The sequence below is a fragment of the Suricata suricatta genome, chromosome 3 (assembly GCF_006229205.1).
Source record: "Suricata suricatta isolate VVHF042 chromosome 3, meerkat_22Aug2017_6uvM2_HiC, whole genome shotgun sequence".
NCBI lineage: Eukaryota > Metazoa > Chordata > Mammalia > Carnivora > Herpestidae > Suricata > Suricata suricatta.
In genome coordinates this window covers 36,118,442-36,133,724 of record NC_043702.1, presented here as the reverse complement: position 1 = coordinate 36,133,724, position 15,283 = coordinate 36,118,442, and positions in this window count along the sequence as shown.

Here is a 15,283-nt window from a genome sequence, read left to right as displayed (position 1 = left end):
CGGGAGCCGGTCCGCGCCGAGGCGCCCCGCGCGGGAGGGGTGGGCGCCGCGTGGCTTGCCCGGAGCGGCGGTGGCGGCTGAGCGCCTCGGGGTAGCCTTTGAAAGAGGACTTTAAAAAATATCTGTGAAAGGTAGATGCGAGATATCGCCACAAGAATACATAATGTAATGTTAGACACACACACATATGATATATGGTATATCATTTGTAATATATAATAAATAATATATGATATGTAGGTGATATATATAATATGTAATCAAGTTGTAAATAACTACAACTAAGTAAACTTGTGTAATAATTCTGATGATTATTACACCTACCATTTATCAAGGGCTCATTTTGTGGTAGGCACAGTGCTTTATAACAGTATCATTTAATTGTTCTCACAGAAACCCTTCAAACACATACTCCTGTTATCTTCTTATTACAGGTGAGGAAATGGAGATTAAGTTAATTTGGTCCAGAGCTAAAACTATGAGATTTAACTGGGATCTCTATGACAATTCATGAGCTTAACCATTTTGACATGTGTTTTTAAAAAGTTAGCAATAGCAACTGTTAAAAGTTAATTAATAATAACTTTTGTACTTTCTGTTATAAAAGAAAGTTTTTTAATTTTACTTTAAAGATAAAGGTTTAAAAATATGCAGTATGACTTTAATTTTTATCTGTTCAGAGATTAGCACTTCATATTATTTACCAAAATAAAATGGGAAGCATAATTTTTTTCACTGAATAGAGTTCAGCTAAAGCATCTAAAAGTCGTTATTTTTGCATGCAATGTAAACTCATTTCAGGTTTTAGTTTCTGTGGAAACAGAGAATACAAACCTATTTAAATTAATACTTATATTCTAGAGCAAAATGATTTTGCTGCTCAATAACATTAAAACTGATTTTGATTTTTTAATAGTAATATGGATATGAGTAGTTATTACTATCCCTTCTTTTGCCCAAGTCTTTTTGTTTTTTAACTGAAAACCCTTACTTCACTGTAATAGGTGTTTAGTGTGTGACACAAATTATTCAACCTCATTTAGGGGATATTAACTGTATTTCAAGGCCCCTGTTAGGTACTAGGGGGATGTACTCTATTTACAGTAGATAATTATCTATTCTGCTTCTCATTCTTAAAGCAAAAGGAATTTTTGTTTCAAAATTTGGATAAATCATGTAAAAGTATGCAATTCAATTAGTAGACATGGAGTTCCTGTTGTGGGTAGTACCTAATGCTGTATGATATGGGAGATAGGATGAACAAGATCAAATCCTCATTTTGAGTTTTTCAGTCTAGAAGGGGAAAGGGGACTAATTGCTCAAAATAATAAGTATACCTAAATACACAAGCAGAATAGGATAAGTTATGAATGAACTGCGATCAAAGATCTGCAGGAGCACAGAGGACCACACTGTGGAGCACAATGGTCAGGGCTGGGTAAGAGCACCATCAGAACAGAAGGTGTGGGTGGAAAGAAAGATACTGGGCCCCTGTCACCGACTCAGCACCAGGCTAGGCTAGGCACATTTCTTTTTCAGTCTTTTTAGTTACCATTCTCATCCCCCACGCTTTTTGGAAATCTGAGCTTTAGAAGGGTAAAAGTGGCTCGGGTAGTTAACATCGTTAGTGACTGGTAGATGCAGTTTTCAAAACGTGGTTCTATTTGACTCAATTTGCCCATGCAGAGTGTACCCTGCCATGTTATTTATACTGTGGTAATGACTTAGAATTTTATTCTGGAGACTTTGCAGTTAAAAGGCCATTGAAGGTTATTGAATCAGGAAGTTACAAAATCAAAGCCAAAATTTAGATATTCTCAGATTAGAGAACAGTTTCTAAAAGACTGGAAACAGAGAATTGAGTTTGGATCGTACTACTCTAGGGAAAAATAATGGGGATCCAAACAAAAGTAGCAGCTATGAGAATAAAATACTGGGAAAGGGTTAAGGAGAAACCAGAGAAGAACTGAAACTTGGATCTAGTGATAATGGGGAGGGATTGGTGAGGATGGTTCAGAAGTCTCAAGTTTCAAATCCTGGAGATGTCATTGACAAAGATAAATATAAAAGTGCAACACAACAAGTTGCAAACCTAATATCCCATTTGCTTATATTTTATGCTAGCATCCCAATGTCTCTCATCTTTTTCCTTCACACAATATGTTAAGAGTATAGCTCTTGTTTCAGAGATTTACCCAAAGCTCCCTTCCCTCTTACTTGTCTTCCCTTACTGGCAGATCTCCTATTACTGCCTCTTGAGTTTTCTAGCCACATATACCAACTCCTAATATCTATTTTAGGTAGTCCTTTTCTCAATAACCCTTTCGATGCGTGCTCTAGCTTATAGACCTAGATAACCATTTATGGGCCTCCTATGGACCAGAGTTTACTTTAAGGCAGGGTATATGACAACGATTAAGACGTGGTTCTTGGGGCACCTGGGTGGCTCAGTCAGTTAGGCCTCCTACTTCGGCTCAGTTCATGATCTCACATTTGTGGGTTTGAGCCCCGCGTCGGGCTCTGCGCTGACAGTGCAGAGCCTGGAGCCTGCTTCCTATTCTGTGTCTCCCTCTCTCTCTGCCCCTCCCTGCTCATGCTCTGTCTGTCTCTGTCACAAAAATAAATAAAACATTAAAAAAAAAAAGATGTGGTTCTTGCTCTCCAGAAGCCTGTGGTCTAGTGCAAGAAGGAGCTAAGTAAATAGAAAGTTCATACATTCAGTGTGCAAAGTGTAGCAGTGTATTTCTGGTGCAGAGATAGACCAGACCAGGACTGACTTGGTAAATAAAACAACATGAAAAGTCATGTTTAGAAGATGCTTCCGCTTCCATTTTATTTATTTTGAGTTCCCAAGTCTATTAACCTATTGTTGTATTTTGGAGGATGATTAAGTGCTTTCTTTTTCTCTATGATGGATGGGTATTTGAAATGGGAGAGGTGAGGGATAGTATTTTTTTTTTTGAGGGTTAGGATTTTAAAAATCTGTCTTAAGGAAGCAAAGAGTCCAGTGCAGATCTCCTTTTTCTTTACAGAGTGTAATACTTACATTTAGAAAGGGTGTTACAGAGCTAGTCTAGACTGGAACAATAACTGATTTATTGGAAAATTTCATATAAAATTATTTTATTTGGTTATGCTGTTTACTTTGAGCAACTACTTAGAAGAGTATACACTATAGAACTGACTGTGCAGCATAAGGTAGGAACTCAGTAAATATTTATAAGATAAGAGATTAAATGAATGAGCAACCCTCACTCCACTTTCCATTTTTATCCTCACCCTTTACCATTTTACTCTTATTTCTGAAATAAGAGTAAAAAACAATCATCATCAGAGAATCTTTTTCTTGATTTACTTATACAAATATGGTTTAATAATTATGCACATTATCAGTTACTTTTTAGGGGACCTTGTGGTTGGAACATCCCACCTGCAAAATCCTTTGAACATTCACAAATATTTCCTTAAAAGCAAATGATACCACCATGTACAAAAATAAGACTTGTGCAGTACGACTTCCGTGTAAGAATGATTGCCCTGAACATATTGTCCACTTGTAGATTCAAGCCTGCAATATTTGCCTTGGCTTGCCCCTTTATTTTACTTTTACCTGCTCTCACCTTCTGACCACCGACTGCTTTTTTTTTTTTTTTAACCTCTTTCCATTCTTATTTCATCTTTCGATTTTATCTGTCTGCGAGGAAAATGTTTTCCTCAACCCTTTTAGGGTCCTTGTCTGGGTCTGAAAATTATACTGACAATGATTAACAGGAGAAAAGCCTACAAATTTAACAGAGTTTTTACATGTACATGGGGGCCTACACAAGGAAATGAAGACCTAAGAACTGGCCAGAGTAGGAAGCTTTTATATCTTTTGGACAAAGAAACAATAAATTTATGAGTAATTGACAAGACAAGGAGTTTAGGCTAGAGATAGCAAATGGTGAAGAAGTAACTAGGAAGATAAGGGTTAGTTTATCCAGGTTAGTTTGCAGATTCCTCTAGTGTCCTGTCTCTGTGCTGATAAGTCTGTCTTCAGTAAAAGAATTTATTTCTTGCCTGTAGGCAGAAAAGGGGGAACGTTTTCTGTGTTTACAGCTTCTTAATTGCCTTCAACCCAAAACAATTAGTATGTCAAAGAGGCATAATTTTGGGTGACATATTCTGGCTTCCTTCATATAATGAGGTGTTTTCACAGATACTATTATGACATCTCTTAATTCATTTTTCTCCTGCCTATAGGCATCTTGGCAACACATCACGTCCCTAGTGTCCTCCTATTCATGACATTTCAAAAATCTTTGTGTAAACATTTGTTTGTCACTTGTCTACTCCTCCAGCAACTGTGTTGTTTTTGAGTAGTGAGCAATTGTTGCCTTGGTGCACTCTTACCTTTTGAATCTAAGAAAGGCCACCATGTACTGGTGCATTGATTATTCAGTACATAAGGGTGTCTGGCCTTAGGAGCTAGTAGGCTGAGATCCAGCTCTTGCTGCTCCACTCACAGAACCATGTAGCCACAGGCCCCTCCATTCAATGGGAGTGCCTTTTTCTAATTCATAAAAATATGCTGAATGTGCTGGTGGCAGTCCTACCTAATTATAGCTCCCACACCATAAGATGGTGTCAAGAAACAATGGTTTATATTCATCATGTTTTACTATCATATTCTCAGACATTAGTGACTCCTTGACATTTGGAAAAACCTTTCATCTTGGTAAATGCTGCAAGTGGGTTCCACAGGAAACAGACTCTTGAGACTTGCATGCAGAAGTTTTGGGGAATCTTGAACTTGGGAACAATACCTGAGAAAAATGAGACCTAGAGACCAGGGTTCCCGCCCTGTACCCCACACCCCATGTACCCACCCATAGACATTGGATGCAGGCTGCTCTCAGAGAGGAGTCAGGACTTTGGACAAGACTCTTTGGCTGAGGACAATTTTTGGAGAGGGACTCAGCTGAGAATGGCCCATGTTCCCAGCATCTGGTAGAACAATGGCTCCGTCCTCCAGGGGGATTTGGGAAAATGATAGTTTATACAAAAGTGAGTTCATAACCATCAAATGACTTTCTCTACAATAGGGTTAACAGTTTATTAACACTTGCTTTTGGTTGAAGGAAAGTATGGCAAAAACAGAATAACTCAAGGAAAAATTCAAACTTGTTTTTTCTTAGAGAGGGTGACTCTGAAAGTTTAGGTTGCACATTGTGTTTAATGATTGCAGGCTAAAAAACAACCTTCCATGAATTTGCTTTCTGTTGTTGCTGTGCTCAAGAAAATATCCATATTGGTCATCATTGGGGAAATATAATTAAAACACAAAGTCATTTCCCAATTCCGAAAACCTCTCCACAAAGGTAACAGAGACAGAAACCGGTTTCATCATTAAATAAGCATGAAATCTGTGGTGCACATCTCAGGCAATCCACTAAGAAATTGCAAAGACACAACAAAGAAAGGGCTCTCACCCATCTATATTGCTAAGCAGACATAATCCATTGCATCACACGTAGTTCATCCTAACCTTACCTAGTGATTGGGGTCACCATCTTATTGGATTTAACCAGAGGAAATACAAATTCCTCATATCTTTATAACAGGAGGTAATTTTGCGAACTGGAGCAAGACAAACACCAATGTTAGGCTCTTAACTTCTTAATGAAACTGGGACATAGAGCTATCTCTCTTAATGTTTGCATTTCAAAAAGATGGTTTTTGAGGAAACCTTCTTGAGTTGTGATACTGGCAATCAGATGCCTAGTTAGCCATTATAAAGGTTTATATAAATTTAAAAAAGACAGAGAAAGAAATTCTAGGAAAAAAAAGGAGGGGTGGGGGAAATGGGAGAAGTCTTTTTCTTTATTTCTACCAGGGAAAATTAAGCCTATTTTTTAAAGAAACCTCTACAGCCAACATGAAGCTCAAACTCATAACCCCAAGATGAAGAGTTTCACGCTCCACCGATTGAGCCAGCTAGGCACCCCAAGTCTATTATTTTTAATCTGTATTTGCCCTTACATTATATACTGGATCATTTTGAGGTTAGATCTCCCTGAAGAACTGAAAAATTTTAGAAGCAACCAAAATTCAAAGCTATTATTTGAACATCTGGAGTAGGAAGAGAAGTGGAGTAGCCAGAAGAGTCATGGCCACATGTGCCAACAAGCCTGGACCCTATTCTACTGGTACTAGGAGTCCAATAAAACTTTGCAGTGGGGAGTCAGGCTTGTATTTTAGGTAAATCCCTCTAGCCACAATGTGGAAGGAGTATGGATATTAGGACATGCTACAAGGTCACGCTAATCAAATTAATGTGGTATTAAATGGGAATCAGAACAGATAACCTGGAAGTAGATTGAAGTACATGTGAGAATTTAACATATGACAAGAGGGATAATTCAATTCAGTGAAAAGAGAGACATATTGGATTATATGAAATTAATATAATGTACATACCATAAACAAAGTCAATAAACAATAGTACTGGAAAAAACATTAAGCTAATGACATAATAAGGATAGCATCTATAGTATGCTGGCTGGGTTCTCTGAGAAGCATTTGGATTTAGAGGCGAAAGATTTTTTGGAAAGTAACACATGTGGAGGGACAATGGAGGAGCAGGATTGGGCACAAAGAGTTCAGAGACAGACATAACAAAATCTCAACCAGCCCAAGGGGCGGCTGGAACAATGATTGTCTATTGGAGGAATCCTGCCATGTTGGAAATGGCTAGAGTCCATTGGTTGGAGATTGCCCAGAGAAGAGGAGTTTGCTCTCTGCTATGAACCTCAGTAATTCACTGGCAAGGGGCCACCCCAGAAGAACATGACCTCAGTTCAAAAGTTGAGGTGAACCCTGAGTAATTGAACAGCTGAAGGTTGTCAGTGAACTATATGCTTTGAAGCTGGAGAGTGAGCCCTTTACTGAGGCAAGATCTGACTGTGATATCTCTGTGTTTGCAATAGAACTCTTAGAAACTAAGAAGAAAAAGGCATTCACTCAAATGGAAAAATTAAGCAAAGCACATGTGCAGACTGTTTACTGAAGACTGAGTCCAAATGGCCAAAAAACATTTGAAATGATGCTTAGTAATCTGAAAAGTGAAATTAAAGTAACAATGGAATCTATTTTTATACTTATAAGATAGACAAATTAAAAAGTTATAATACCTATTAAGATGAAATATAAAGCATTGTGATTCTTTGAGATATCTATCCAGCATTACTATTAAAATTAAAAATATATACATCCTTAGACCCAAAAATACTACTCTTGGGAATTTATCTGATGGAAATTAAACAATTGGTTTATAAAAATGTGTATAGAAATAATTACAATGTTGTTAGTAGTGGTGAAAAACTAGAAATAAGTTGAATATCCCCAATAGAACAATGTCTAAATGAATTATGCTATATTGATACCATGGAATATTTGCATTTATTTAGAAGAATGAATGAGTGGATGTTGCAGGTGGGGTAGTGGGATTCTTACCAGGTATTGTTGAATGAGCAAAGGAAGATGCAAAAGAGTATGTATATGTCTTCCTGCCTCTTCTTTTTTTTTTTTTTTTTTAGTAAATCTGATGATAACAAACACACACACTTTCTCTCTCTCCCTCCACACACACACACACACACACACACACACACACAGACACACACATACGAAAGTACACTAAAGCTGAAAAGATGTGTTAACTTGGCAACTCAGGTTATTAATTTGAGTTTCTTGCGAGGACTGGAAGAGTTGATGTAGGTGGAGGAGGAGAGAAATGTTCAAGACAGGTAAAAGAAAAAAATTATACCAGAAGAAATAGGCATATCATCATGTTTATGCTGTCATTTCTAAACCTATTAAGAAAGGCAGAATCAGGGGCTTACATAATTTATATGAAAGAAATAAATAGAAAAATATGTCATAGAAATAGAACTAACTATGCACAATTTTTGGATATTCAAAATTTTTAGCTTTTACTAGTTTAATAGATGCCAGGAATATTTATTTGGTATATAAATCAAATAGTATTTGGTCATATGAACTAATGGCATTGTTGTAGAAAACAGGGCTTTCAGTATATGTATCAGTCAGGAGAAACTCAGTAATACTACAGTAATAGAGCATACCAATCTGAGCGGCTTATCACAGAGGTTAAGCCTTCTTGTTCATATTACACATCCATTGTAGACTGGCTTGAGCTCTGTCCCATGCCATTTTCACGTAGGATCTGACTAATCTTGTGGCAGAGGAAAATGAGATCATGGTCAAGCATTCCCTGGCTCTTGAAGCTTCTGTTCAGAAGGGGCTCTTTCGCCCATCTTTTATTGGCTAAAGCAAATCACATGGCTGAGCCTGCTGTCAATGAGATGAGGAGGCATAAACTCTTCCACAGGTAGAATTAGTGAACATCTCCCTGAGTTTGAAAATTGTCTTTAAAACAAAGAGTAGTAACAGGAGAACAGGAGAAACCTAATGGAGGACCAGGGGGAGGGGAAGAGGGAAAGAGAGTTGGGGAGAGAGAGCGATGCAAAACCTGAGAGACTATTGAATACTGAGAAGGAACTGAGGGCTGAAGAGGCAGCAGGGAAAGAGGTGGTGGTGATGGAGGCGGGCACTTGTGGGGAAGAGCACTGGGCATTGTATGGAAACTAATTTGACAGTAAACTATTTAAAAAAAATTAAATAAAACAAAGAGTATTAATGAAATATTTCCATGTGAATCATACCTAATCGATTTTATTAATGATTGGTGAGTAAGGAGAATTAAGATGAGAAGTAAGAGAAAATTCCTTTTTTTCTAATTAAATAAATGCTATTTTTCTCATCTACTGGGTGTACAGGTAAGAAGTAATCCTTTTGACTTTAATTTAGTTTCAATCACAGATCACATACCATTCTTTACATTTTCAGAAAACAAAGTAAAACCGGTGTAATCTGTATGTTGAAGACAAGAAAAATTAATGTAGATGGAAGGGGTAAGATTTGATTATATACACATATTTTATTTTTCTGAAATTCAGAATTTATAGCAGTATGTTGATGAGAAATATAACATTTATCAAAATCAGCAGCAATTTTAGATAATTCTTGCAACATGCTCCCCCCTCCATCTTTCAGAAACAATTGTGACATCATCTGAACAGTTTCGGCAGTACATTCTATATAGAACAGAGAATGGCAAACATCCCAAGTGCAGTTCAGCAGCTGTCGTTTCTCCACTGTGGGTAAGGGAAGAAGCAGTTGTATCCATGGTGACCTATGAGAGTCAGTGAGGGTGGGAACCGGGGGATTCTCACAGGGGTTAATGACCGAGCAAATGTTAGTAATCCAGCTTTCACTAGACATTTGGCCTCAAATGGAATTTTTTTTTAAGGACTCATATTCTATGACTTTTCATTTTGCAAAGCAGATAAACTTACATTATGCTTAGTAAAAGAGCTATGCACCTGAAAACTTACTGGGAACTAAAAATGCCTTACAGAAGAGACCATACTTTATTCCTGTCTTCTATTTTAATTTACGGCATGCATTAAAATTTTGTGTTTATTTATATACTCCACTCTGCTTCTTCCTCTTAAAAGATTTGAGATAGAATGCAACAAAGGCATATCAATAAGCTTAACCAAATAGGTATAAGGTTGATTATAGATATATCATGACCAAAGGGAGTGTATTAGGGAAAGATGATTCTTCATTCTCTTCCAAAGGGTCCTAAGATGCTAAAAAACATGAGTAAACATTATATCTTGACATAAATTGGAAGAAAACTCGCTATTATATGCAAATGAATTAGATTTGGAGTATGTACCTGGATGGGGAAAGGAGGAGGAACCAAGCCTGTATTTACTCCTGCATCCCAAGGGCTAGACATTGGGAATGTGTTTCATTTGAAGAGGTTTCTAGTATAACATCACAGGTGGAAAAGACCCAAGTTGTCAAATAAAATAGAAAAAGAAGAGAAACAAGTTTTCATGTGGGCCTCATTGGTGCCATTCCAGTGGTAGTTTTCATAAATACCTGTGTTTTCTGCATTAGTGGGGAACATAATGATGACATGAGTTCCATCTCCAGGCTCTATGTCAAAGTCAGTTAACACACAGAAAATAAGTCAACACTGACTTCCTATTTTATTTTATTTTATTACTATTTTTAACACCACCTATCTTAAAAAGACATTTGCCTTGCACATACAGACTGTTCCCAGATGATTGGGCTGGGGCTCCTAAAACTGCATCTTCACCTCATTGTCCACATGATTTAGAGAGGGCAGTGGTAATGGACAGACACCCAGGCATCCTACTTTCCTGAAGGTAGTACAGGTTTCCCAACAAAGGAAAAAAAACAGCAGCCATCTGATATTGAAGAATATTGGCTATAATGAAAGATTTCTTAAACATATTGCTTTTCAGTACTTTGAAGATTTATTAACCTGGGGAATCTAGATTTATTCTAAATAATTTGTAACTTCTCATTTTTATAGAGCCATTATCATGGCATGGATTACTTGTACTTTTAAATAAAATTAGTTGACTTTTATGTTTTAGTTACTGAAGTTTCCTACTTAATTGCTAGCATAAGGGAGAAAAGAATACCTTTGAAGAAGAAAAAAACGCAAAATTTTAAGAGGACATATTGTCTATATATTTACTCCACTATTATATTTATATTACAAATTACCCTGCAAATTGTTTTCTTGAGCTAGCGAATTGAAGTGATTACGGTGTGTATTGGAAAGTGTTATGACTGAATATAAAGATATATGACTCTGTTGAAAATACCCCATACTCATGTTCAGTGCACCTTTGAACTTATCAGGAGAATTGGCTTTTAATGTCAAAATATTCTTTCTTACACATATGTGAAAAAGAGAATAAGTGTATTTCCTCACACACTGATGAATCAGTCAGCCTCACCCTCCGTCAAGAGAGAGGTAATGTTGATGTTAGGAAGAAAAGTCGTCATACCTAATGTGATCTACAGGAGTGGCTCATAAGAACACGTGAAGTCTCTGGACTTCCCTGGACTTGCACCCTACGGGAGCCTCATGTAGCAGGTAGAGCACAAGCTGTGAAGTCCTTGACTGGGACTCAAATCCTGGTTCCATCACTTACTGTTGGCTCTGATACTGAGCAAGCTAGTTGACCTTTTTGATTCTTAGTTTCCTTATCTGTAAAGTGGAGATCAAAATACCTCATAGAGGATTATTGGTATATAGAAAGCAGTTGTCAGGGCACCTGGGTGTCTCAGTCGGTTAAGTGTCTGACTTCAGCTCAGGTCATGATCTCATGGTTCGTGGGTTCTAGCCCCTTGTCAGGCTCTGTGCTGACAGCTAGCTCAGAGCCTGGAGCCTGTCTTCAGATTCTGTCTCCCTTTCTCTCTGACCCTCCCCTGCTTGCGCTCTCTCTGTCTCTCAAAAATAAAGAAAAAAAACCCATTAAAAAATTAAAAAAAAATAGAATGCAGTTGTCAGTTCTCTTCCCCAGCTGTGATTTCCTGGTAGTGTATGGAAAGTCTTAATATTCTCACAGGATTGCTCTTAGGCCCAGGGTTCTGGGGTGACTTCCCTGGGCTGGAAAAACTATATTGGCATAGCTGGTCATTGATTCTGGGCTAGGTATTTTCAGGTTTACTGAACTTGGTTAGGTTCCTATCAATCATCTTTCAGACTAATTCTAGATTTCAAGTTATTCTAATTTATAAGCATCCTTCTACTTTTGCAACTGCTTACTTTGAGTATGCTCTGATTTCTGCCCTAGGATGGAATTCTAGGATCCCAGAGGATGAGAAGTCCTATAGTATGGGCAGTGACAGAGGCTTTCGAAAAAGAATCAGGGGCTTCTGGGTGGTTAAGTGTCGGACTGTTGGTTTTGGCTCAGGTCACGATCTCACGATTCGTGAGTTCAAGCCCCACATTGGGCTATGTGCTGACAGTGTGGAGCCTGCTTGGGATTCGCTCTCCCATTCTCTACCCCTTCCCCAATGTCTTTGTGTCTGTCTCTCTCAAAATATATAAACTTAAAAAAAATTTAAAAATTAAAAAAAGCGAGATTGCTTTTTTGTTCAGTTAGAGGATCGCAAAGATGAAGATTCTGTCCAGAAATATTTATTGAGTACCTCCTCTGTGCCAGGCATGGTGCTGGGGGCTGGAGATAAAGCAATGAACAAGGTCTTTTGCACCTGAAGATTACAGTCTCTCTCTGTTTTAGTGGGGCAGCGACAGGAGGTCAGTATGACAAAATATATAAGTAAACAATTCCATGGACAGGACAGTTTATTCACAGTGATAAAATCCTACCAGAAGCAAAACAGAAAATAAGAAATAACATGGTATGTATGTGGGGTTGAAGGAGCAACTTGAGATTTGTGATCAGAGAAGACCTTTCTGAGGTAGTGACTTTAAATTGCTAATTAATTACTCTTATTTATATCCCTTCCCCCATCCCAACCCAACCTGACTCCACCTTCCAATTTGCCAAATAAGTGATTGCTGCCTTATTTGGTGAAACGTTGAGAGGCAAGAATTGTGGGTGATATTAATTTGGATAAGGGGGGTTATGAAATGTGAGGGAAAATTGTGCCCATGGCTACAGACTTAACTAAAACTGACTAAACTTTTCTCTCAGTTTTGGGAGTGAGGCCACAGAATTGAATCTGCTCCAAGTAGGAGCAGATTTGGTGGAGGTTTTTTTTTTTTTTTTTTAACTGCAAATATGAGTATCAGGAGAAGCCTATTGAGCTTATGCTAGAAGACAATAGTCTGAAAGACTTGTTAGATTAGGGTCCAACTAGTTTCTCAAAGCAGAATGAATTACATAAAGAAACAGTCTTTATGAACAGATGCTCAGAGCAAAAGATTCAGTTAAGAGGCGTGTGTGTGTGTGTGTGTGTGTGTGTGTGTGTGTGCGCCTTCACATGAGGGTCAGAGAGAAGGCTGCTAAGGGAGGGAAGAGGTAACAGTTCACCTAGATAGTATCTAGTCGAAACAAAACATTTTGTATTCTTATATGCTATCTTTTTTGGCAGCTGCTTCTGCTCCTCCTCCTCCTTCTTTGAAGATCACTGACCTTAAATGTTAGTAAGTTGACACTAATTTTAATATTTAAAAAACAAATTCTTGGGGCACGTGGGTAGCTCAGTTGATTGGGCATCCGACTTCGGCTCAGGACATGATCTCAGGGCTCATGAGTTTAAGTCCTGTGTCGGGCTCTGTGCTGGCAGCTCAGAGCCTGGAGCTTGCTTTGGATTCTGTCTCCCTCTCTCTCTGCCTCTCCCCTGCTTGCTCTCTCTCTCTAAATAAATAAATAAACATTAAAAAAATTAAAAAACAAATTCTTATCGGAATGGTATATAAATCTGTCGGATGGGAAATCTTTGTAAATGATATTAATATTGTAGAACTAGATAATAAGTAAGATAATGGCCATTTACATTTCCTGCAGGACAATTCAAGAATGGAATTTTTGTTAGGGTAATAAGAAAAAATGAAGCTCTGAAAGTAACTACATAAGATAAAAATAAAACATAGTAATAGTTGAATATCAAATAAAAAACTGACAGCCTAAAATAGGTTATATTTGTAAGGATAGTGGGCAAAATTATTTCCTGTACAAGAGAGGTAGGAATTCCCTGAACTAATGGAGATGAAGGATAGGTATGGTTGTTTTAAACATGGGGACCCTTTTACTTTCTGAGTAATAAAGGCAGGTCACTTGAAAAGGAAACTTTGAGTTTCCCTTCCTGTCTTTTACATATGAGAAAGCAAGACAAAAGCATTTGCCATTCGAGATGCAGTTCTTAGAATCTCACTAGAGGGTGGTGTTGGTTCTAAAACCAGAGGTTGCTAATCTACAATGCTTTCACTACTGGGCTGCATTTGTATTTAAAGAAAAGGTAAACTAGAGCTTTCTCAGTCTTACCTAAAAGTTGACAAATGTCAAGTCTGAAATCTCCTAGGGGCCTTATCCAGTTCTGGCTGCTGCAAGCAGTCCCAGAGGAGCCAGATAAAGTAGCTGAGATTAAGGGAGGAGTTAAGTGGCAGATTCTAATTTCAGCTCCTGCACTAAGTAGTAGACAAGAAACTAAAGCTTCCCAGGCCTTTGTCTCATCTGTAAAACAAAAAGTCTGCCCTAGATAATCCCTTAATCTCCTTGCATCTCTAAAATTCTGAAATTCTAATAAATTCTGGGTCCAAAAGCCTGAAGAATTTCTCATGTTCTTGGCCAGACAAAGGAACAAGTATCTCAAATTATCAAATTATTAATAATTAAAATATAATTTAATGTTATACATGAGGTTTAATATAGAAAAGCCTTTAAATCAAATTGTCATCTCTGTCCTACCAGGGAAGCTCAGAGCCATCTTTTACATCTACCTGAGCATTCTGTGGTAAAATTCAGTAACAATGTGTCATCCAAAATGTCTCTCTTCTCGTTTGCTAACTTGCTGGAGATGAGCAAAATGTGTTTATACAGGATTACCTAGAGAGAGAAGGTTGAACCATAATCAAATAAGGATGTTTCAGGACAGAGACTAAATCCACCATCTCATCTTGTACTTAGCCAACTTCCATCATATCTATGGCTTTGGTAGGAGTCACTCTCCAAAGGGATTTAGTTGGTTAAGTTCCTATTACCCTCACCTCTTTTATTCCTATTTCCCTCACCTCTTTTATCTGATTCCCTTTCCTAGTTAATGTTTATTCACATTGCAGAGTGAACTGAAGATCATTTTATGGAACCTGAAGCAAACTGTTCAACTCCAAAGTCTCAGTAAACCCTAGTTTATCTCTGCGGGATTTGACTTCAAAGGGTTGGCGTAAATCCCTGATGGTGCGAAGCTGCGCTCTGTCACTTCGAACACTTTGACATTAGGGCTCAACACCTCCTTTTCTCCAAATTGCTTTGCTTCTCCAAGGCTTCCTTTCCCCACCCCCTCCCCTAGCCCCGGATTCTGGTGCATCTTCAGGCTCTTTTCGAACATCTCAACTTCCTAAAATGTACACGGAGCGCCTGCGGGTGCGCACACGCGCGCGCGCTCACCCCTTCGCTAGAGTACTCGAGCTCGGCTGGGCCGGCTCCCAGTTACGGAACACATTCTTCCATTCTTCGCGCTCGGGCACACCCCTTCGCAGTGGGGATTGGTCGGGCGGACCCCTCCTCGGCGACGCTAGGCTCCTAAGAGGCCCAGACGCCTGCCAATCCCCACGGGCTGTCAAAACAAGTCTTTCCCTCCCTGTCACAACAGAGCGGAGTGGAGGCCGCCGCCGCACTTCCTGGGGCCGCTG